The sequence below is a fragment of the Oryctolagus cuniculus genome, chromosome 1 (genome assembly GCF_051225735.1).
Source record: "Oryctolagus cuniculus isolate XC-2025 breed Fujian yellow rabbit chromosome 1, ASM5122573v1, whole genome shotgun sequence".
NCBI classification, from domain to species: domain Eukaryota; kingdom Metazoa; phylum Chordata; class Mammalia; order Lagomorpha; family Leporidae; genus Oryctolagus; species Oryctolagus cuniculus.
The window spans coordinates 24,937,792-24,959,728 of NC_142867.1; the positions used below are offsets into that span (position 1 = coordinate 24,937,792).

A 21,937-nucleotide genomic window follows, 5' to 3' on the forward strand; every position below is an offset into this window, starting at 1 on the left:
TTGCATACACATTGCCGTTCTGCCTGGAATCACGATGTCTCTGATAACTACTCAACTTTCATTAAAACTTTGAAAGCTGCTTTATGACTCCAGCTGCATGTATTCCCACAGATTGTACATTGTGACTTCTACTGACCTTATATCTCTTCCCTTTATTGTTCTTTCTCTTAACACTCTGGCCTATGAAATGCCACACTTAGATTTCTGCCCTAATAAAGGTGAAGTCAGACACCGGGTTCTCTTTAACTCTCTAGTGCTCTATCAACTCAATCTCATACCATAGTTCCCTTTCAGTTGCCAAGTTGACATATATTTTGTTTCTGCCTGCTGCTGATGGGAATTTGACCATTTAAAATATTCCAGTCCTTTCCTTTTTGTTCCAGTTCAGTGTTCTTCTTGGGCTCAAACCTTCCTCCAACTTTGCTGTTCCAGATGACCCAATCTCCTGGTTCATTTTCTTTAGATCTTAAAATACCTCTGTTTAGATTTACCTACATTCTGCTTCTTGTTCCTTCAAATAACACCTTTATTAAATTTTAATCTTAGCACTTTCCCTTCCTTAATGACTTTTCTGAGTCAAATATTCCTCTGTAGATTTGTATTTCTCTATTTTCTTCCACAAAGACAAAAATAAAACATGTTTATGTTTCCTTTTCCTGGAAACATTAAGCCTATTAAAATCAAATTAAACAACCCTCCTTCACTGCACTATTATCTTGAATTTTCCACAAAAATTCGCCTCCTTTATTCATTCGTACATTTCTAAAAAACTGTTCACATTTTTCTACATGTTTTTATTTTGTTATGTGATTTATTTCTGGTACCCAGCTTAGTATCTAAAATGGCAAAGGTGAAATTTTGTTTTAAATATTTATCCAACAAGTTGATGGGAATTATATACTACTTTGGTTTTATGATTTTATGCTTATTTTAAAATTTAATTTTTGAATTAAATAGAATATCTATACTTTTGATTATTGTGGGTAGACAGTGCTTATTTTCCTGCTGCACTGTGGACTTGTTACTACTTACTTGTTGAACTTTTTTTTTTGACAGGCAGAGTGGACAGTGAGAGAGAGAGACAGAGAGAAAGGTCTTCCTTTGCCGTTGGTTCACCCTCCAATGGCCGCCGCGGCTGGCGCGCTGCGGCCAGCGCAGTGCGCTGATTCGATGGCAGGAGCCAGGTACTTATCCTGGTCTCCCATGGGGTGCAGGGCCCAAGCACTTGGGCCATCCTCCACTGCACTCCGTGGCCACAGCAGAGAGCTGACCTGGAAGAGGGGCAACCGGGACAGAATCCGGCACCCCGACCGGGACTAGAACCTGGTGTGCCGGTGCTGCAAGGCGGAGGATTAGCCTAGTGAGCCATGGCGCCGGCCTTGTTGAACTTTTAATATAGTCGGTTCAATAATCCTTTGATTAAAATGTAAATTCAAAATATGTTATCTCAAAAATAACAAATAAAAATGTTAAATAAATAAAAAATATTGAGATAAATATTAGAATGGTAGGGGCTCAATACTTAAATGAATTAACTATAGTTCCCTCTCACTTCCCACTTTCTGTCAGAGTATTAAATTTTTTCTTCAAGTACTGCATAAATTACCCTTATCAAGATAACCAATCACAACAGCTCTTTCTTCTACTATTCAATTAAAATTAAAATTAAAATTCTCTTTTTTATTCTTTGTCTCTGCTTCTTTGTCTGCTCAGTCCCTCAAGGTTAGGAGACTAAAGTTGTTTATTTCAGTAGCCTCCCTTATTCTTAGCTAGCAGCTTACTACTCCATATTTAGTAAGGAATTTAATTAATAATATTAAGTAAGAAAGATATCTTAACAATTCTAACATTTCCCTCACCACTTACTATTATCTTTAACAAAATGCTTGATTCCTGAAATTAAAATGTGCAAGTGTAATAGAGTAGCCTGTTATAAACAATTTTGAAATCATTAAAAGAAAAAATGTTAAAACTTTATTTATTTATTTGAAAGGCAGAATTACAGAGAAGCAGAGGCAGAAAGAGAGAGAGGGAGAGAGAGAGAGAGAGAGAGAGAGAGGTCTTCCATCTGTTGGTTCACTCCCCAGATGGCCACAATGGTCAGAGCTGCACCAATCAGAAGCCAAGATCTAGGAGCTTCTTCTATTCTCCCATGCGGAGAACTTGGGCCATCATCTACTGCTTTCCCAGGCCATAGCAGAGAGCTGGATCAAAAGCAGAGCAGCCAGGACTCAAACCAGCGCCCATATGAGATTCCAGCACGGCAGGTGGCAGCTTTACCTGATACACCACAGTGTTGGCCCCAGAAGAATTTTTTAAAATCCTACACTAAATGAATATGTGGCATTAGTGTATTTGCTTTACATATTTATTTATGATGAATATATTTATATTTATAAATATACAGCATTTATATTTTCATTTATGATGGAAAGATCTGTATGTGTATATGTTAGACACACACACATATGCACACCTCTAATCTTGCCACTTTAATAAACTATGATGGAATTTTACTGCTTTAGGTTCTTGCAATGCATGTTAATTGGGGCTCTATGATAAATATGACGTTATGTATGTCTTAGAACTTAGACAAGTACCAAGTAAAGAAATAAAGTAGACTATAAACCTCTAGAAGTGAACATTGTCAGAAAAGAGACAACCTAAAATCTGAAAGCACTAATTAAAATTGCATACACACATATGGGTCTAAAAATGTGGTTGTAGGTAGTTGATAAAATAATTGTTACTGACTAAATTATTTGTAAGGAAAAAATAATAAAATCTTCTAGGTAGGTCCCTTAAAACATAAACAATATAAAGTAGGAAAACCCTAAGAAACTGCTTTAGCAATCTGACAAGGATTTAGGAACTTCTCTGCACTAGTCTTTCCTCTGTATTTATTATTTGCCACCCCAAAATAAGTTCTCATTCCTTGCTATTCAACTGTCTTCATCCTCCAACACTTGTAGATCAGAAACCTAAGTCAAGCATATTTGCATGATGTCTTGTATCTGAGTCCTTCGGGACACTGTTTCAGGTAATTGCTTACAGCTACAAGCACTAAAACTCATGGATTAAAGTTTCCCCTCCACACACCTTGCTCAGACCTTTGGGAGACCTTTCAATCAATGGAAAGGGATCATGCAAATCCAAACTGATTGGTAGCCTCATAGGCAAAAAAAATTATTTTTAATTAGTTTTTCTGTTTTGTCATTTGTTGTGACTTTATATAAATAAATAAATTATACAAATAATTTATTTAAGAAAATATGTTAGGCTTAATTAGTTTGTTCTCCAGTAAGAAGTCTCAAATGAAACCTTTTTCCAGACTTAATATTATGTTCATCATATAGGTCACTGTTTATCAGAGGGGTATTGGCAAACTAATTTCCAAAGAACTGTCATGTGTCTCTTAAAGAGAGGTGTATTTTCTGAGAAATGCATCCTTAAGGCATTTCTTTGGTGAAGAAATATCTTGCAGTGTACTCAAACAAGCCTAGGTGCTATAACCTACAATACACAGAGGGTGATAGAACAGCTTGTTTTTGAATGTATTTTTTCTCTTGTAAATTTTTGTTAAAATCATAGAGATACAGTTTTTAAAACTTTTATTTAGTAAATATAAATTTCCAAAGTACAGTTTATGGATTACAATGACTTCTCCCCCCCCATAACTTCCCTCCCACCCACAACTTTCCCATCTCCCGCTCCCTCTCCCATTCCATTCACATGAAGATTCATTTTCAATTATCTTTATATACAGAAGAACAATTTAGTATATATTAAGTAAAGATTTCATCACTTTGCACCCACACAGAACAAAAAGTGTAAAATACTGTTTCAGTACTAGTTGTACCATTAATTCACATTGAACAACACATTAAGGACAGAGTTCCTCATGAGGAGTAAGTACACAGTGACTCCTGTTGTTGACTTAACAATTTGACACTCTTGTTTATGGCATCAGTAATCTCCCTAGGCTCCAGTCATGAGTTGCTAAGGCTATGGAAGCCTTTTGAGTTCGCCGATTTCGATCTTATTTAGACAAGGTCATAGTCAAAGTGGAAGTTCTCTCGTCCCTTCAGAGAAAGGTACCTCTTTCTTTGATGGCCCCATTCTTTCTACTGGAATCTCACTCGCAGAGATCTTTCATTTAGGTCTTTTTTTTTTTTTTTTTTTCCAGAGTGTCTTGGCTTTCCATGCCTGAAATACTCTCATGGACTCTTCAGCCAGATCCGAATGCCTTAAGGGCTGATTCTGAGGCCAGAGTGCTGTTTAGGACATCTGCCATTCTATGAGTCTGCTGTGTATCCCATGTTGGATCATTCTCTCCTTTTTAATTCTATCAGTTAGTATTAGCAGACACTAGTCTTGTTTGTGTGATCCCTTTGACTCTTAGACCTATCAGTGTGATCAACTGTGAACTGAAATTGATCACTTGGACTAGTGAGACGGCATTGGTACATGCCACCTTGATGGGGTTGTATTGGAATCCCCTGGCACATTTCTAACTCCACCATTTGGGGCAAGTCCGATTGAGTATGTCCCAAATTGTACATCTCCTCCCTCTCTTATTCCCACTCATATTTAACAGGGATCACTTTTCAGTTAAATTTCAACACCTAAGAATAATTGTGTGTTAATTACAAAGTTTAACCAATAGTATTAAGTAGAACAAAAAAATACTAAAAGGGATAAAGTATTAAATTGTACATCAACAGTCAGGATAAGGGCTGATCAAGTCACTGTTTCTCATAGTGTCCCTTTCACTTCAACAGGTTTCCTTTTTCTGTGCTTGGTTAGTTGTCAACAATCAGGGAGAACATATGATATTTGTCCCTTTGGGACTAGCTTATTTCACTCAGCATGATGTTTTCCAGATTCCTCCATTTTGTGGCAATTGACAGGATTTCATTTTTTTTTACTGCTGTATAGTATTCTATAGAGTACATGTCCCATAATTTCTTTATCCAGTCTACTGTTGATGGGCATTTGGGTTGATTCCAGGTCTTAGCTATTGTGAATTGAGCTGCAATAAACATTAAGGTGCAGACTGCTGTTTTGTTTGCCAATTTAATTTCCTTTGGGTAAATTCCAAGGAGTGGGATGGCTGGATTGTATGGTAGGGTTATATTCAGGTTTCTGAAGAATCTCTAGACTGACTTCCATAGTGGGTTTACCAGTTTGCATTCCCACCAAAGTGGGTTAGTGTCCCTTTTTCCCCACATTCTCTCCAGCATCCATTGTTGGTAGATTTCTGTATGTGAGCCATTCCAACTGGGGTGAGGCGAAACCTCAGTGTGGTTTTGATTTGCATTTCCCTGATTGCTAGTCATCAGATTAACTTGGGCCTGCACAGGGCCCATATCATCAACATTACTCTTTCTCCACCACTCCCTGTTGCACTAGATCTTCTGGGGAACTATCATACTTGGAGTTGTCATGTCCTATGATAACAATGCTTTCTTCTAGATAACTACTGAAAGTATTTTGCTTGAGATTGTTTTATGTTTGACATTTAAAAAATAAATGAAGGAGTAAAACCTAATATCAGAAAATGTATAATATAGAAATACATAAACCATAAATATAGATATTTATAATTAGCAAGTTTTGTGGACTCTACAAGATTTTTGTGCTATATTTTCATACTACCAACAACACAGAAGGTTTATGTACAACAGCATCAACCACAAATGTGGATAATACATTGTGCTACAACATTATAAGGATGATGGCTTCATGAAGTGACAGGAATTTTTCAGCTCCAGAATAATCTTATGAGACTACAATCATTTATGTGGCCTTTTGCTGACCAAACTCCATTATGGAAAACATAACTATAATAATATTTTAAAAATTTAGAATTAATAACAACTCAGGGAGAGGCATAAAAGCTAATTCTAAATCACATTAGTTTAGGCAGTCTCTCATTTTCTCATTGGGTAACTTGAATAACTATAGTCATTGCCTTCTTTCTAGTTATTTGGCACATACATTGAGTTAATCTTTGCAATCCTGTCTGTTTATGATGTATCAGAGACAATAATCCAGGATCACAAATTTTACTATTTCTGTTTCTGGTTGCTATTTAATTGATCAGCTGGACATTTCTTGTTGGTCATTTACACTGGCTGCCCTCTTTCTTTGACGTGGCTGACCTGGAAAGATTCCTTCAGAGGGCTCCACATCTCTCTTTGATCTATGTGGGAAGCCTCAGCAGCAGACATTAAAAAAGGAAAAATGCGACCAGAATGTTTATTTCCCAGGCTTTCACCCTGTGAATTCATCTTTGACTGGTTGGATCCTTCAGTCTAAGATTTCTTTCCAAGCTTCTTCTATGAATAAACACATAGACAGTGTCTATCTCAACAGCTTCATCTCCTTTCACTTCCAGCCCAGAAATGTTAACAATCCCTTTTCTCATACTAATCCAGGGGCCTGCATTCTCCCTTGTGGTTCCCAGATGGATTTGTATCTTTGTATATAGCTCTTTTGTAGAGAAATCTTCCTTGAATTGTCTTAATTTGAATGAGCTGTTTCCTATCAGAACTCTGATCGAAGCAATGTCTTTTTTTGATATTCTTTAATTAGATTAATATTGATTATAACTTTTGCAAAATTATGACAAGTAATGGTAAGTATCAAATTAAATGTAAATGATAGACCTGAACCACAGGTTAATACAGAAAGAAGTGCTGGGAAAAAAAGAAAAGAGGGATCAGCACAGTGCTACAGCAGAATAAGCCTCCACCTCTGGCATCAGCATCCCTTATGGGTGTCGGTTCTGTTCCCGGATCCTCCAGTTCTGATCCAACTCCCTGCTATGGCCTGTGAAAGATGTCCCAGGTCCTTGGGCCCCTGCACCCGTGTAGGAGACCTGAAGAAGCTCCTAACTTCTGGCTTTAGATCAGCTCAGCCCTGGCTATTGCGGCCATTTGGGGAGTAAACCAGCAGATGGAATACCTTCTTCTATGTGTCTCCCTCTGTCTGTAACACTGCCTCTCAAATAAAAAATAAATCTTTTTAAAAAATTTTTAAAAAATAAGAAAAGAGGAGATGGGAGGGGTGTGAGTGGGAGGAAAATGATGGGGGGGGGGAAGCCATTGTAATCCATTAACTGTACTTTGAAAATTTATATTTACTAAATAAAAAATAAAAAATAAGAAACTAGCATGTATTGTACATTAGCAATATTTGTTGTTTTATTTTATATGCTTAAATTGGTCACTAATTATATTAAAGAATCTAATTATAAGAAGGTGGTATAATCTCTGAACTATCCTCTACTTTTCTCTTTGGAATAGCAACATTGAAGCTATTCCTTGTCTCTCAAGATACCCAAACAAAATTTTCACACATACGAACTTTTGTTTTAGTAATGTTAGAAGTTAGTTGACTGCTAAGGTCAATAGTGAAGCTCATTTAGATCCTGATAAAACTTTAGAGAAGGAAGATGTCAATTTAATTGCTGACTTGAGATTATAAAAGAAATTAAAGAGTTATTATGGACTGTTTGACAATATTAGAAAAAAATTGGCAGCCTAACCTAGAAAATTATGATTTTAGTACATTTAGTGCAGTCTTCTTCTTTAGTTGAAAGCTCAGTGTATAGATATTTGCATCTATAGATCAAAGATTTTAAAAACTTCCTACATCGTTTATAATTAAATTTTGATAATTTTTTAAAGATTCATTTATTTCTTTAAAAATCAGAGTTAGAGAGAGAGAGAGAGAGAGATTCTATTTGTTGGTTTGAAATCGGAGAAGATCCCCTAAAATTCACACAGAAATGTGGCCCCTTAAAGTTCCCTAGAAATGCTATCCTGGGTGCCACATGTGCTACTGGAATTTGGGGTGCCTTACAATATCACCATGGGTTTATCACTAAATCCCCGATATTAATAAGCCCAAGAGGGTTCTTGCCTAATATTTAGGGAAGAATTCTAAATACTGGCACAGATAAACGAGGCAGCATAGTACATTTTATGCTTTTATTTAATGAGAAAGATGCATAGGAGAGTGAGAGCTTTATTTAAGAGAGAGAGGTGAATAGGGGTTCATACCAAGCACCAGGAACCAGCAATGTGGAAGAGTATCTAGGCCTGTATCTGGGCCAGGAAGCCTAGAGCACATGGCCCGAAGGCCATGCGCCCTGGAGGCTCAGGGCTACAGCAAGCCCTGTCCTGGCAAGAGGCCAAGGAAGAAGAGCGGGCCGGGCCACACCATGTCCTGGCTTTCAACCCACTTCCCAAGGGGAGTGGTTAATTAACCTGATTGGCTGGTGGGCACTCAAGTGTGGCCAGGTAGGGGAATGAAGCCACATAGGTTTTGGCAAAGGCATCAGGTAGGGGCATGAGGTCAAACAGGGGCGTGGCAAAGGCGTGGTCTTCCAGTTCACAAATCTAACAATGTTAGCCTGTATGTCTGCCTACTTTAGGTTCACTCCCCAGATGACTGCAACCATCAGGGCTGGGCCAGGCTGAAGCCCAGGAACCAGGAACTTCATCCAGGACTCCCACATGGGTGACAGGGGCTCCAATACCTGGGCCATCTTCCATTGCTTTTCCCCGGCCATGAGCAGGGAGCTGTACTGGAAGTGGAGCAGTTGGGATGCAAAACAGTGCCCACATGGGATGCCAGCATCACAGGTGGCGGCTTTACCTCCTACACCACACGCCAGCCCCAATCATTAGTTTTAGATGTATGAAAAACATTGCCATAGGGTAAATATTCCTTAAATGTTGTTTATCTTTATTTAATAAGATATTTGATACAGTTTTAAATATATATTGCTTCCATTATAATGACATCCTTTGAGTATGCGTTATCTTTTATATTGTGAATTAGCAATATCCATCAATCTAAAATATATATATTTTAGAAAAATTTTTCAATTATGAAATTTAGATAATGATAAAATACTTTGTTTTCTGTATGTTTTTATTTTTTTTTGATACATAAAAAGGGAGTATATGATATATCAATAATTAACTTCTGTGATTAGATGACGAGATATTGGAGACTGTGTGTGAGTGTGAGGGAATGTATTCTTTCTTTTCTGTTTCTTGTGTATATGTTTTAATTTCTTGTGCTTACCATTAATTAACTCAAAGAATCTTGAAGTTATAATAGACAATTTTCAGCTTAAATTTGTTAACAGTTTAACTTTGACAACATAAAAATGCTCTAGACTCCCTCATCCCTCAACCCCCACAATACTCCATAGTTTTGTTGTCATGATTTACATTTTTGTTTCTTCAAATTGCAGCTGTTAGCTTTTTTTTACATTTAACCTTCACACTAGAACTGAAATATTTATATAGTACATGATAGCACTGGAGTATTAAGAGTTTGTGAACTTACCATCACTGGTGAGTTTTATACTTTAACATTTTTTCATGATAGTAATTATCATTGTTGTGCTTCAGTTATAGATTTTTCTTGAACACTTCTTATAAAACTAGTCTAGCTGTTGTAAGTATTCTGACCTTATTATTTGTCTGCATTATTTCTCTTTCATTTCTGAAAAAATAGCTTTTCATGTATAGAATTTTTGGTTGCCACTTTTTTAATACTTTGAATATATTTTCAATTCTCTCTTGAAATGCAAGGTTTTTGTTAAGAAATATCTAGGTAGCCTAACAGGGATTCCCTAATATATGACTTGATGTTTTCTGTATACCTTCCAAAGTTTTCTTTGTCCTTGACTTTTGACAGATTGAAAATAAGGTATTTTGGAAAGGATCTTCTAAAATTGAATCTATTAGAGAACTTTAGAGCTTCCTGTATCTGGATGTCCATGTCTCTTCTAAGACTTGGAAATCCTACAGCTGTTCAGCTGTTATCATGTTAAATAGATTTTTGGTGACTTTGTCCTTCTCTTCTCCCTCTGGAATTTCCAAAAAGCAAATATTTACTCCATGAAAGGTGTCTAATTGGTCCTGGGACAAGTCTACATTCTTTCTTTATTTTTATTTTTCCCCTCTGTTTTATTTCAAAAGACCTGTATTTCAAGTTTATCCATACTTATTAAATTTTTTAAATTAACACTTAATTGTATATAATTATGGTGCAAATTGTAATATTTTAATTTGAGTGCCATGTTTAATGATAAAATCAGGGTAGTTACCATTTTCAAATCCTTAAATAGGAGTATTTTGTTGCTGCTGTTCTGATAACTTTCAAGTTCTTCTATTCCAGCTTTTTAAATTACATAATAAATTGAAAATTATAGCCATTCTGCTCTACTGTAGAATACTAGAAATTTTTACTCATATCTAACTGTGTTTTGGTGCTCATTTTCCAGCTTCTTTCTATTCCTCCACCCACACACCCATCTCAGCTTCCAGTGACCACTACTCTACTTTCTAGGTCTATGAAAGCAATGTTTTTAGCTTCATTCTTTTCCTCTTCTTTGTCTATATGTTGTTGAATTTATCAATTGCACTTTTATTTCATTCATGTAATTATTCACCACCAAGATTTCTGCTTTTTTTTAAATCTGTCAAATTCCTCAATTCAGATCATGAGCACTTTTTCTGATTTTATTGAACTTTTTGTCTATATTCCTTGTATTTCACTGAGTTCTTTTGAAACCATTAATTTGAATTAGTGTTAAGGTCTTTGTAAGTTTCCTTTTTGTGAGATCTGTTACTGGATAGTTATTGTGTTTGGGGGGGATGTCATTTTTCCTTGCTTTTTGTCTTGTTTCTTGTGCTCAAATTTTGATATCTTGCTTCTAGTAGATTAGACATGTTTCAATCTGTTTTTTAGAAGACTTATTTTATTTATCTGGAATGCAGAGTGGCAAAGAGAAAGAGAGGAGTCTTCCAGAGTGGCAGAGAGAGAGAGAGGGATCTTCCATCTGCTGTTTTACTCCCCAAATGGCTGCAACAGCCATGTCTGGGCCAGGTGGAAGCTAGGAGCCTGTAACTCCATCTGGGTTTCCTATGTGGGTGGAAAGGGTCCAAATATGTGTGCCATTTTCTTTGCTTTACCAGGCATGTTAACAGGAAGCTGGATTGGAAGGGAAGCAACTGGGACTCAAACAATCCCTGTGGTGTAGAATGCTGCTGTGACTCACTATACCACAATGCCAGCCCTATATCTTTCCAGTCTTATAGAGTATTTTCAAAAGAAACAGTTTCTCTTTCTTTCTTATTTTGAATATAAGTCCTTGAGTAGTAATAGAATGTAGTGTGTTCGCTTTGGGTGCAGGTAGACTCAAGGTTATTGTTTCTGTGCTGCTTCTTCAACTGTTATCCTTGTCAGCATGGATTGCAATTGTATCAGGGCCCTAAACTGTGAGAATTTATTTTGACAATGGTGCAGTTTTGCCAATGATGAAAAAATCGGTCTGTCAGGCTAGGTCAGGCATGCTTGACTGTGGCAGGCTAGTCAGCTATTTATAGTCTTTTGGCTAGGCAATTCCACCTATTCCCTAGGATGCCAGATAGATTTGTATTTTCTGGGATCCTTATTATCCCACAGGACCCAGACTTGCAGTTAGTGTCAGTGTGCTTCAACTCTCCACGTGAGTATGGTGGAATAACATAAAATCCTCAGGAAGGCAGAGATGCGATAGCTACTGATACTCAGCTTAAAGATGGCACCATGTTGTGGAAGCTTAGTTCATGTCAGCTTCTATACTGTGGGCAATGAAGAATGTGTGAACTCTGGGTAACTTCCCATACTGACTGGATTAAAGACCTGTGATGGCTGTGGGGATGGCCTACAGCAAGAAATGCCATGGTCTCTGCAAGCAATGAAGACTTATAGGGATCTACAGCTTCTCTTTCTCCCACAAGAAGTATTTCCTCCTGGGTCTAAGCTGATCATGGCAGGGGAGACAGGGTGGCAAATGCTGTGTATCTTGGGTTTCTGTACTTTATATGGACAGAACCATTTCCTTATCCTATGTATCTTAGTCACTCCAGTGGAAATACAGTGGTTTATTCATTGTTTCGGATCTTTTGTCTGTTGAGGAGTAGGATGTAGAAATGAGGAATGCGTGTCAGGCAACTCTCTTTGGCTGTTTGGCTGTTTGCTTATATTTCTTCTGAAAGAAAGGCTATGCCATATCACTTACATGCCAGTTGGAAATTCTTTCTGTCTTCAACAATGACAATTGCTATAAACTCAATAAAAATTATGCACTTTTAAAAAATAGATTAATTTTGCCACATTGGATATAATTTAAAAAAGTGTTTTCACTGCATTTCCTTTTTATGCTTCTAAATATTGTCTTGTATGTTATCAGTCTACAGACAAAGAAAAGTGCTTATATTGATTCTTTGGGAAAAAAAGTATTAAAAATAAGTGAAAAACATTTCCCTGCTCTGAGACAACATCTCCTTTTTTAAAAATGGACATGTAGTGGTGGTCTGATATACACATCTCTCCTCCCAGTAATTCAGCAGAAATCTTCTTCAGTGTGGAACACCAAAACGAACTATCATATGTCAAAAAAATGTCTCTAAGCACTTCCCACTTGCTGGCAAAAACACCATTTAGTTGTAATAGAAATTACATTTTAATCAATATGCCCTTTGCTATTAATCCATTTTTGACTGCCTGAAGAGGTTTTAATAACATGTTAGGAAAATCATTCATCTAAAGAGTAATTCTCAAGAGAAAGGGGTTGAAATCCTTCCATTTCCAATTCACTATGTACAGAATTGACATGTATTCTGCATACTTGTTTCTCTTGGAAACACCTACCAATTCTTTCTGCATTCAAGATGTCTTTTTTGGCTACTTAAAAGTCTATTTGTACCTTTTATTGGTAACATAATCAGTTAACAATAAATATTTGTTTTCTTACCTCTGTTAAGGACTAGATATTTGATGGTATTCTTTTGTGGACAATGTAATAAGCTAGATTTTACTTTTTCCCAAATTTTATTAAATAATTTTATTCTATACACAAAAAGTCACTCATTTTAGAAATATCACAAAATTCATTTAAGCCCCTTAACTATCTGTACACCATGATCTTCCCTTACCAAATAACCATTGTTAACACTGATGCACATTCATTTAGATAATTCTCAATTATTTCTGCTCAATAATTTGTTACAAATATTTTTGTTTGTGTGTAATATTTCAAGGTTTGTATGACATTTCTATGTGGAAGTCTATCATCACTTAATTAATAATCTCAAATTGAAAGTATACTGTACGAAACCTTACATTATTAGAATAATAGCATAACTAACATATACACTTTTTGTGGCTATCCTCCACATTAGTGGAATCAGTTATACAAAATAAAATATTATAGCAATAGGGATACCTAATTTGAGTATTTTACATACCTGCCATATCTGGAAAGTTTCTATACTGCAGTGTAGACAAATGCTTTTGTATTTATTTTAATGATTTATTTATTTTATTTGAAAGGCAGAGTTACAGAGAGAGAGGAAAGACAGAGAGAGAGAGATATTTCCATTTGCGGGTAAACCCCTAAATGGCCACAATATCCAGAGCTGGATCAGACTAAAACCAGGAACCAGGAGCTTCTTCTGGGTCTCCAGCGTGGGTGCAGGGTCCCAAGCACTTGGGCCATCCTCTGCTGCTTTCCCAGGCATATTAGTACGAAGCTGTATTGGAAGTGGAACAGCTGGGAATTGAACCATCGCCTGTATGGGATGCCAACCAGCATTGTAGGTGGAGCTATTACACACTATGCCGCTGTTCCAGCCTCGGCTTTTATATCTTTTAAAAAATGTTTACAGGTCTGATAGAGGCCAATACTCTTCTATGATTATGATTATTCTTTATTCACCATTAATGGGCATTAATATTATCTAATATTTATTGTCTAATTTTTGTTCTTTTCATTGATTACTTTCTTTGTTCTTAGCTAGGTTATGTTTATTGAGCATAAAGTAAGAGAAGAGAACATAATGCACAATTTGGAGGTCAGAGGGAAAAAAGAAATAAGGCATTCCCCTTAGTGAGTGTTGCTGCCTGCTGGAAACTAATCTCTTCCCCTGGAGACTTGTGATGAATTTGGCATTTGTACTGAATGCCAAAGCAAACATGCAATTTAGTGAAACTCAAGTCTGGCTGGTTCTTGGCATTTATGTTGATTAAAGAAAAACATCTAAGATGTTGAATTTCTTTTTAAACCACCTGTTAGCTGGGGGTATCAGCACCGTTAAGAGTAAAGGTTGGGATTTTTCTATGCTTAAGTGAGCACTCAAAGGAATTCTGAAACAGCATTCTTGATGATCTATAGTATTTTAGGGAGCATACTAAGATTTGATTAATAACATCTTTGTTGTCAATAGATTTGTAATTTTTGTTTTAGAATATATTATATCAGTGATTGGAATAGTGCCAGTCACGTAGTAGACAGGTAAATGCAAAATTATTTCTAGGTTTCAGATGATAAAATCAATGCATGATAAGAGTGATAGGATAACATTTACCATGGTGATCAGGAAAGAAATTGATAGTCATGAGATTCAACATAAGCTTATCTCAACCCAAACTCTGCTCTAATTATCTTTTACAACATTTCAAGCTTGATATCTTTCTTCTTACACATTTTTTTACAGCAGGATTAATTGGATGATAGGTTGGACAAATGCATTTAATTTGCTTACAATAACCAAAAGTTCCTTCTCCAGCACACTATGTAACAATTACAAGTTAACTGAGTGGTTTCCCTCACATTTTTTTGTCATCAAAATCAGTCTGAGGTAGTAGATACAGCCTGGAGCATTGATGGTTGGCAAGATGAAATAATAGAGGAAGTCTTGAATCATCTTGCTCTAGCATGTTAAAACTCATGCTGGAAGTGAAAATTGACCCTTCAGATAACATTTTACATGTTAAGTGAATGAAATTCCTTGGAAGCTTGAGGGTAGGAACTTGAAATTTAGTGGGGTCCAATGTAATTATATTGATCCTTATAAATTAAAGAGGTTGCAAAGGAAATGTAAGATGTTGCATTTGAGGAAAACAATGGGAGATACACAGATGACTCATTTCCAATGGTAGCACTTTTATTTCCTGCAATAAGAGATGATCAAGAAAGAGAACTCTGTCTCTGCCTTCAGTCTCAGACCCTATAGTCTCTTCACCAGGTCCAGCCATGACTCCATGACTCCTGTTTCCTAGAGACCTCTGAATCATGCCACAAGTTATGTATCCCACTCACAGATTGCACACAGTGATCAAATACTCACTCTCTGGCTCTTGGGCATGTTTCTCAATTGCATGTATTTTTTACTCTCTTGAAGCAGCCCTTCTATCTATGAATTCTTAACCTATATTCTCTTATTTTAGCTTTTGAGAGATTTGTCATTCCTTTTCTTTTCAAAATCCTTCTTATCTATTTCTGAAATACACCTTGGAGTATGGTTTCTAAGAAGAGATGAGCAGCCTTTTCAACCCACTTTCAGCCCAGCTGTCTTATTTAGTTATTTAATTTCTTTCTTTCTTTTTTTTTTTTTTTTTGTTATTTAATTTCAAGCACTTGGGAGTCTTTTCTCAAAGGCCAGGTTGATTCTGTCCATTTGATTCTAGCAGACTCTTAGCTTTTGTTCTTTTTTTTAAGCTTCCTATTACAATTACTTCTTTTTCTCCCTGAATTATAGGAATCCAGGATTCATAAGGTTTCAATGGCAGAAACCTAGCCTTTGTTTCTCATTCAGTAGGCAAAATGTCCAATAGAAATGAATTAGTAGGCAGCTGGACTTTCGTTCTGAGACAACATAACCCCATTGGAGCTATGCGACGGCCATACTTCGGATTGAATTCTTACTACAAGCTTGAGTTTTAAGGGAGTTTTCCCCCAAAAAAGCTTCTTGTTTTATATTTTATGGTGAAAGTCCCTGAATTCATTTAATCTCTTTATTCTTTTTAATTGCTAATTATAAGCTGGATAATTAATTTCTGAACTCATCTCCTCTTTTCCCCAGTGCATTGCTAAATAGAGACAACCTAAAGAATTAACACTGTATGTTCTAATTTTGCCTCAAAAGATACAAGTTCCTTATTACTAGGAATGATTGCCAGCTTATTTGATGTGACATCTTAAATACTCCAATATTGCAAATGATTGGTTACCATATTTCTTGTCTCTTACAACAATTTTATCACTGTTAGTATCTACTCAGCCAACATAATTTATTTTAGGCCTTTGATATGACAAGATTTTTTTTTAGGTGTCAGTTTCTTATTGAGCCCAAATAGGCAAGTTTAGTTAAACAACAATAATAAATAAAACAAAACAACATCAGCATATCAGAGGCTTAAAATAAAAGAATATTTTTTACTCATGTGATAGATCCATTGTAGAGTAGCTCTGTTCTGTGTCATTTTATTTTACACTCCAGGCTGATGGAAGTTTCATTAGTATGCTTCTAAGAACAGTCAGGGAGAGAAAAAGGGAGATAGAACACTACATCCTGACCATTTCATCCTCCACCCAGAAGTGACATAAATAAACTTAGAAACAAACTGGAAATAAACTTGACATGCATCCCAGAATTGGTCATGGATTCAAATGAGCCTATGTATGCATAGCACTTGGGATGGTGCTATATTTTCAGCATAAAAGAAGATGCCAAACTCTATATAACCTTGTCAGAAAAATAGTTCCCAAATAAAATACAGTAAGTTCCATACTTTAATACTGGCTTGAAATATAAATTTAATATAAAATGGAATTTGATTTTACTAGATCCACCACCCAAGATTTTGTATACAGGAGTGATTTCTGCTCACATGGTAGTGGACAAAGCAAAATATACTGCCACTTTTAACTTCAAAGGTGTTGGAAAGTATATACCTACCATATGCCTACAAGGGTTATTAGACATACTGGATTAACAATACTAGCAGCTACCATATTTACATATCTTCCAATACTTCATTGCTAGAAAGAATGTTTTTTATAGAAGAGGGCAACACCATTTTTCTTTTGTTGTTATTTTACACAATGCATATAAATATAGATCCGTAAAATCATTTGTTTAATTAGATATAGTGCAAAAGTGTTTTCTAAGAAGTGATAGAAAAATGGAAGACATATTAAAGTTATAGAGTTCACATCACCATACCACCCAACACTATTTTGAGTATACAACCAATATTGCGTTGTTTTTGATAAAATTTGTCTTGATTTTGTTTCTGGATATTCTGTCTAAGTATGTATTGTAATTTATGAGTGATGACCAACACTCCAAAGAAGAGTATAAAATTATTGACAAATCAGAAGTATTTTAAATAACACACACAAGCAAATTGGAAGGAAGTTTATGGTATTGAAGTGTCCTTTTGATGATGAACCACATCTTAATAGAAGCATATTGAAATCATTTTGACAAAGGAATTGATGAGCTCCCAACAAATATCCCAAATAGATGAACACAGAAAAAGAATAATAGTGTTCTAGGCTTTTGTTAAACAACAACAATTTAGTCTCCCTATACTGCATGAAATAAAATGTATTCAATGTTAGAAAAGGGAAGAAGAAAAGTCAAAAAATTTTGGGGGAAACCAGCTTCATATTATTAAATAGCACAATAATTTTTCAGGAAAATAGTTACTTTTCTCTACTCTAAAAATCTGAATCCTTATATTGAATGATGTTGGGAAATGGTAGGGGGAAGTGAAAATCTTAGAAAAAATATTGGAAATTATATATAGAGAAATATGAGATATTATGATTATTCTTAAATTTCAAATTACACATATGTATCTTTTCCTCTAAACTAAGAATAAAATTGTTTTATAATATACAAAGCTAGTTCTCAAAGTCGCTGAAGACTAAGAATATTCCCAAACTTTGAGTTTGTTGTTTTCAAGGAGATGTTGTGCCTTTTTTTCTTTAGGAAGCACAAAGAGAGTTTGAGTAGAGTAGCACAGAGTGGCGAATTCCAAAAATCCAATTCTGGCTTGTGAAGAATCTGCAATTAATTATACCTCCCTCCAATTGCTGCAAATTTATAGAAACTTAGATGGTATTAGTTTTCCTTTGCTGCTGTAGCAAATTGTCACTAATTAAACTAAGTTGATTACCATTCAGTCCTATGTGACACAAGTCCAACCCAGCTCCCATGGGGCTAAAATCAAATGTCAGGGGCACTACATTCTTTTCTACAGGCTCCAGGAGAGGATTCATTTCCTTGGTAATTCTGATTGCTGAAAAAACTTAATTCCTTGCTGGCATAGAACTGAAATTCCTTTCTTCATATTCACTGTCTTCAGAGGATCATTCCCAGTTTCTACAAATCATTCATATTCCTTGGCTCATGCTCTCCTCCATCCTCAAAGCCAGTAATAGTAGGTAGAGTGTTGCAGTGCTTCCAATCTCTCCACCTCCCGCTCCTTGTAACTCAAGTATCAGACTCATTCTTCTGTTTCCCTGTTCCATTTTAAGGACCCATTTAGTTAGCATGAACACATTTGGAAAATTCACAGTATGTTTCCTGTCTCAAAGACCTTAACTTTAATCATATCTGCAGAATATCTCATAAGGTAACACATATACATGTCCTGGAAGACAACCATGCATGGGAAGATATTCACAGGTTCTGTCATTTAGGACATGAACACCTTGAGGGAAGGGGCCCATTACTGTACTACAAAGATCTAACTATGATTTCTCTTTGTGAACTTCTCTGAGAGAAACTAATAAATTGAATCAGTAGAAATTCCTGTTTCAAGTAAACAAGTCTAGACACTCATGGATATGCAGAAAGTTATATGGATTTTACCTCCATAAATATGGGAGAATAATTGCATGATCTCCAAACCATATATGGAAAATTTATCACACTTAGCCCAGAACTATTCCCAGGAGAGCCTGCTTACACCCATGTGTAAAGAAGCATCCAACCTAAAATAATAGCACACTAGTTTACTAATGTTAAGATGGGCTCATAAATCATTGCAAAAATAAAATGCTTTTATTTAATATCCTCACTTTATTTTGATTGTGAATGTGTCCCCTATCCGCTGAATGTGTCATTCAAATGTGGATGTAAAAATAGATCAATGATTCAGCATGACAAAAGTGGAGTTAATTAACCTGGAGAAGAGAAAAATCATGAAGTATTTCAAAGATGTCTTTATTTTGATAAGGATTAATGGAAAGATGATAATTAGAAATGTTTGTGTGTTCTTGGATGTTGAAGTGTTCTCATGAAGGCTTGCTTCCAACATTATGATTCAAATTCAATATAAGAAAATATTTTCTAATAATCTGAGTTCTCTAAAAATTAATGGAACTATATCATGAGATCAAAGCTATCCTGTCATGAGAGGCCTTTGAACAATGGCAGAAGAGCCCTTAGAAAGGAAAATATGAATTTGTTTTGGGCGCTAAGCAGGTCTATTATGCACATACCAATAGGGTTATTCAAAAAAGTTTTTGGAAAATATGTATGATGAAAAAACTATGCATAAAATTCAAAATACTGTTGCACCAAAATAAACTATACTTCAATTCCATTTTCCACAACATTTTGGAAATTCTTTTTTCTAGAACTTCATATCTTGCAAAGATGCAAAAATTAAGTTCCAAGTTATTTGAATTCTAGTAATTATTATTATACAAAAGGATAACAGTTTCATCAAATATATAGTTTCCCATATACAGGTAAAAATTACTATTCACATTTATCTCCTGATTACTACACACTTTTTATTTGATAATTTTTGTTTTATGTGAATCATTTTCTCTGTATTTTCCCAACTATGGGAATGTACACAAAGCCAAACCCAGACCTTACAAATTTGTGAAAATATTTAGGCTGTAGACTAAGGACCATAAGAACAAAAGCAGTAATCACAGATTATGTTATAAAGAAGGTAAGCAGATGCTGGCAAGGATATGGGAAAAGGGTACCCTAATCCATTGTTGGTGGGAAGACAGTATGCAGATACCTCAGAAAGCTGAATATAGACCTACCAGAAGACCCAGCCATCCCACTCCTGGGAATTTACCCAAAGGAAATGAAATAAGCATATGAAAGAGTTAGCTGTACCCCCAGGTTCATTGCAGCTCAATTTACAATAGCTAAGATATGGAACCAACCAAGATGTCCATCAACTGAAGACTGGATAAAGAAATTATAGTATATGTACATGATGGAATACAGTGGTTAAAAATGAAATCCTGTCATTTGCAACAAAATAAATGCAACTGGAAACCATTATGGCTAGTAAAATAAGTCAGTCCCAAAAGGACAAATACCATATGTTCTCTCTGATCTATGGTAACTAATAGAGTACCCAAAAGGTAATCTATATGAGTGAAATTAACACTTTATGATGTGATGATTTTGAGTATTCTTTGTGTTGACTGTTGAGGAACACTACTTTTTTGTTTTTTGGTTTTTATTTTGCATTTTTCATCATACTATTTGTCGGTCCCTATACTTAGTGTAAGTTTAATCTTATGAGTATAAAGGTAACTGAAAATATGGAAGAGGGAGGAGGAAAAAGGGTGGGAGTATGGGTGGGAGGGAGGTATGGTGGGAAGAATGTCTATGTTCCTAAATCTGTATATATGAAATGTATAAAGTTTATATTCCTTAAATAAAAATAAAAAATAAAATTAAGATTTACCTTTCATAAGTGACTATTAGTACGTGTGGGTGGTTCTGCTGAGGAGGAGCAATTGGGACTAGAACCTGGTGCTCATGTGGGATGCCGGCACCACAGGCAGAGGATTAACCAAGTGAGCCATGGCGCTGACCCAAAAATAAAATTAAGAAAAAGAAGCTAAGCAGAATTATAAATTAGTACAAATGGCGGGAGAATAATTTAATACACTAATCAAATGAATATTCCTATCCTTTTTCCAGATACATTATGGACATTAAAAAAAAGAATAACAGACAACTGAAATAGAGTTGCTCCAAGATTTTGGAATTTATAAATTAAAAAAAAAAATCTTCCTATTGAATTTAAGATATTGTACTTCAAGGTTGATTTTTGCAGCATATGAATCATGACACTTAGCAGGTCCCAACTTTTTAAAGGTTTTATTTATTTATTTGAAGGTCAGAGTTAAAGAGAGAAGCAGAGGCAGAGAGAGAGAGAGAGAGAGAGGTCTTCCATCTGCTAGTTCACTCCTCAATTTGCCACAATGGATGCAGCTAGGCAGGTCAGAAGCCAGGAGCCAGGACCTATCTCTAGGTCTTCCTACACAGGCACAAGTGTCCAAGGACTTGGGCCATCTTCTACTGCTTACCCAGACCATAGAAGAGAGCTGGATTGGAAGTGGAGCAGCCAGGACTCGAACTGGCACCCATATAGGATGCTGACACTGCAGGCAGCAGCTTTACCAGCTACACCACTGTGCTGCCCCCACCACCATGTTTTTTTTTCCCTAGCACAAGGAAAAATTATTTTGAATGTGACTATAGTAAGAATGTATGTATTTGATGATGAAAAACATTAGCCGAGTGAATACATAGAAGTTAAAAGAACTAAGATACATGATAAATTTAAATTAAAGAATTTTAAAGTGATGAATCACCATATGGTTATGATCTAGAATGGAGCATGAAGTACATAGCATTAGTTGTGCTTCATACTTCAACCAAATTGGCTGCAAATTTTCTTGTTTCAAGAATAAGTTGGACAAACTCACTATTACTCCTGGAAAATATCCTAAATCACATACAGTGGTGGGTCAGTAGGTTTGTAATTGGAAATGTATAACTTTTTGCTATCTTAAGTATATACAATAAACCAGAGAATATGGTTTAAGAAAATTTTAGCAACTACTGTTACCAGTGAATGGCAGGGTTCTTGTCTTTGCGCAAAAAAGAATTCAGGTGTGTGACAGAGTAGTGGAAAGTAAAAGGTAGCAAGGTTTATTAGGGTAGGGACATCCATAAGAACGGATGGGCACCTCTCCAGACAGGACCTGAGAGAGTGTGCAGTCGCTCGGACGGGGGGA

At 35.8% G+C, this 21,937-nt stretch overlaps 1 long non-coding RNA gene across 2 annotated transcripts in view; it reads left to right on the forward strand.

Moving 5' to 3' along the window:
• Positions 1-21,937, forward strand: part of LOC149128323 (uncharacterized) — a 690,681-nt gene that overhangs the window by 587,501 nt on the left and 81,243 nt on the right. The gene's annotated exons all lie outside the window — the stretch shown is intronic.